We start from the raw sequence: 4,257 nt of genomic DNA on the forward strand, positions 1-4,257 counted from the left end.
AATTTGGCCCGATCTTTCACTGTATAAAAACCAACTGAAAATGACTCAAAGGCCTTAACGTAACACCCACAACTCTGAAAACCTCAAGGTGTGGCATAGTCAAATAGATTTCTGAGAAGCACTCCAAAGTTTTAGTTTTTAAAAGCGAAAAACTGCCTCAACAATATGTCTGTGTAAATCAGACCTGAACAATTCATACCAATAGATATGGTAATGTAGAAGAGAGAAGTCTCACACACAATAATAAAGACAAAAGGGCCATGAACTTAAGAGGGAGAGAGGGGTGACATGGAAGGGGCTGGAGGGAGGAGGGATAATATAATTATATTCTACTTTTAAAAGATGATAAAAACAAGAAAACATTTATGTAGGAACTAGGAAGTGAGCTACCACCAAACAGTGAATCTGCTGGAAGTTTGACCTAGTATTTCTGTAAGAAATACAAATGTCATTGATTAAAAAATACCCCACAAAAGTTGGAAAAAATGGGATTACTGAAAACTAAAATGCTTCTGTACAGCAGTGGAAATAGTCAACACAATAATGAGAAAATAAACAAGGTAAAAGGAAATACTTGGTAGCTAGTCCTCTTATAGGTGATGACTATTTAAAAATATGTATGAGTAAGATGACTCACCAGGTAAAGGTACTTGTAGCATAAACATACTGATCTGAATTTGATCGCCAAAACTGAAGTAAGGGTGGAGGGAAGAACTAACTTGAGAAAGTTGTCCCTTGACTTCTATACATGGTCTGTGACACATGCATCCTCTATTACATATACACATGCACACACATACACACACACATACACACACAATAATAACTGAAAGATCACTTAACAATAAGAACTCCAAGTAATCCCATTAGGAATTGAACAAGTAATGTAAACAAACACTTAAAGCCACTTCTAATTAGAAAGTTAAAAAAATGGGCTAACGTTGGGGACACTTTACCAGAAATGAAATTCAGAGAATACATACACAAAAATGTTCAATATTATGTCATTAGATAAGTGTAAATTGAAGTGAAAGACTACTTCAAACATACTAGAATAGCAAAATACAAAACAATGATAACATTAGGTACTGGCAAGAATGTAGAACAAAATGAATTGTCCTTCACTCTTTGTTTTGCAATGTAAAATGGCCTAGCCAAAGGGAATTCAATTCTTGAATTGCTATAATGTTTACTCGAAAGAATATATGAATGTCCACTCAGATAAAAAGTTCAGGAGCATGTTACTAAAAATTCACAAGTTGAAAACTTTTATAAAATATCTCTAATTCAGGCTTCAACTTACTCTATTTTCTAAATGAAATTTTTTTCTAGTCAAAAAGGTCAGAAAGTATTCTAAAATGTTTTAACTATATTTTATTTGTGTATTTGTGTGTGTGTATGTGTGTATGTATATATGTACAAATGTGCCATAGCATGTGTGGGAGGTTAAAGAACAACCTGCAAGTGTTGGTTACTTACTTCCACCATTGGGTTTTACAGATGAAACTGGAACTTAGGCCACTAAGCCATCTTGCCATCCCTATGCAGCAGGCTGGCCAGTCTGGGCCTCCCTCAGCCCCTGGGAGAAACGGGGTCCTAGTCAGGTCGACAAGGCATAGGTGAAGAAATGATGGCAGAGAAGACACATGGAAGTACAGGATCTGAATATATTTCTTAAAAATGGCATTAGACTTTTACAGTCATTGCGAAAGAGAAATGATAAATCTGGCAGCTCAGCAGTTGATGTACATCTGAGGCCATCTAAAACACACTGGGTCTAAAGCAGCAGCCATTTCCTCTGGACTGGTGCTGCATCCCCCAGGCCCAAGTGCTCTGGGCCGGGGGTTGGAGGGGTGGGAGTGGGGGTGGGGGGTGGGGAGGCGGGGCTGTGGATTGCATGAATCTAAGTCCTAGTCCATCTAAGTTCTAGTTCTAGTCAGTGTACCTGCACAAAGTGAAAACCAGGCTCATATGGTATACAGAAAACAGGGCGAATGACAAAAGTCACATAAGCAGGTGACAGTCATATCAGTTCAGTAAGATCATGTAGGCAAGAGATGGTTACATCAAGGTCGGTAAGGAAGACCAGTGGTGCCCTCTCCGCTGGGGCTATTTTGGTATTCTCCTGTTAATTCTTTGGGTCTGCTGGAGGCAAGCACCAGGAAGTTCCAATCTAGCAGTTCCTGCTAATGCCCTTAGGTGAGGGAAGCCCTTCGAATACTCTGGTATGTAAAACAGTTCTGTCTACTGTGGGACTGCCCTGAGAATTCTATGCTAACAGTAAGCAATGGTGCCTGAACTCTGTTACTAACTCTGAAGACATCTTAACTGATAAGGCAGCTTCCTTGTGAGAAATTCCAAGCTAAGGACAGCTAGTTAATAAATTAGGATATGTTGGAACGTTGTGCTGGCCAGGGAACAATGCCCGTTTTTAGCCATTTATGAATTTGGGCTACCTTTATGCCTGAATAAGAAGGCGTGTTGACTATTGGAAAGACTAATCTGGAACACGTCTGAGTTAGGAGATGCCAAGAACTGACTGAACACCCAGGAGGCACAAACTCTTTTTGAAGTCATAACACCTCTTGTCCTTAATCAGGCTTTTACTCCCTCGATATTGCAGACGTAACTGGAGTAGATGAGTGGGTGTGGCATTCCTAGACAATGCTTTTTAACGGATATTCTTCAACCAGTTGCTGCTGATTCCTACCATGGAAAATAAACTCCATTTTACAATTTACTGATTAATCCAATGCTTAAAAAACTATGATGGTAGTGATTCAGCATGGGACATTTTTATAAGGCATAGGATACATAATAAAGTATAGAGATAGACAAGTGGACAAACCTACTTATTCACATATTTGTGAGAAACAAGTTTTAAGACAAATACTCTTGTTACATAGGATATAATGTAATTTTTTAAAATTCAATTCTATTGAGCTGAAACATTTTTTGCTATGAACAGAATCTATTTTGTAAATGTACTGTTCTGAAAATTACATTTATAAGTATACGATAAAAGATATTCAGAGGCTCTCTGCTCCTTTCTATTCCAGGGACAGCTCCATCTTGTGCAGTGACAGCCTCGATAAGATGGTGAAGGTTGGTGTGAATGGATTTGCCCATATTGGGAGCCTGGTTACCAGAGCTGCCTTCTGCTTGACACTTGGCAAAGTGGAGCTTGTTGCCATCAATGACCCCTTCATTGACCTTAACTACATGGTCTACATGTTCCAGTATGACTCCACCCATGGCAAATTCAACAGCACAGTCAAGGCTGAGAATGGGAAGCTTGTCATCAATGGGAAACCCACCATCATCTTCCATGAGCAGGATCCTGCTAACATCAAATGGGGTGATGCTGGTGCTGAGTATGTCATGGAGTCTACTGGCATCTTCACCACCATGGAGAAGGTCGGGGCCTACTTGAAGGGTGCGGCCAAAAGGGTCATCATTTCTATCCCTTCTGCCAATGCCCCCATGTTTGTGATGGGTGTGAAACATGAGAAATATGACAACTCACTCAAGATTGTCAGCAATGCATCCAGCACCACCAACTGCTTAGCCTCCCTGGCCAAGGTCATTCGTGACAACTCTGGCATCATGGAAGAACTTGTGACCATGGTTCATGCCATCACTGCCACTGAGAAGACTGTGGATGGCCCCTCTGGAAAGTTGTGGTGTGATGGCCATGGGGCTACACAGAACATTATCCCTGCATCCACTGGTGCTGCCAAGACTGTGGGCAAGGTCATCCCAGAGCTGAACAGGAAGCTCACTGGCATGGCCTTCTATGTTCCTACCCCTAATATATCCATGGTGGATCTGACATTCCACCTGAAGAAACCTGCCAAGTATGATGACATCAAGAAGACGGTGAAGCAAGCATCCAAGGGCCCACTAAAGGGTATCCTGGGCTACACTGAGGACCAGGTTGTCTCCTGTGACTTCAACAGCAACTCCCACTCTTCCACCTCTGATGGTAGGGCTAGCATTGCTCTCAATGACGAATTTGTGAAGCTCATTCCCTGGTATGACAATGAATATGGCTACAACAACAGGGCGGTGGACTTCATGGCCTCCAAGGGGTAAGAAGCCCTGGACCACCCACCCCAGCAAGGATACTGAGAGGAAGAGAGGCCTTCAGTTGCTGAGGAGTCTCTCTTGCAACTCAGCCCCCAATACTGAGCAATTTCCATCCCAGACTCCCATAATAATAGGAGGGACCTAAGGAGCCCTTCCTACTCTCTCTTT

The 4,257-nt window shown here is 41.7% G+C and overlaps 1 pseudogene; it reads left to right on the forward strand.

Annotated features, from left to right (window-relative positions):
• Positions 1–3,090: 3,090 nt before the first annotated feature.
• LOC116091176 lies at positions 3,091–4,095 on the forward strand (annotated as a pseudogene).
• The last annotated feature ends 162 nt before the right edge of the window (positions 4,096–4,257 follow it).

The sequence above is a fragment of the Mastomys coucha genome, chromosome X, assembly GCF_008632895.1.
Source record: "Mastomys coucha isolate ucsf_1 chromosome X, UCSF_Mcou_1, whole genome shotgun sequence".
Taxonomy (NCBI): domain Eukaryota; kingdom Metazoa; phylum Chordata; class Mammalia; order Rodentia; family Muridae; genus Mastomys; species Mastomys coucha.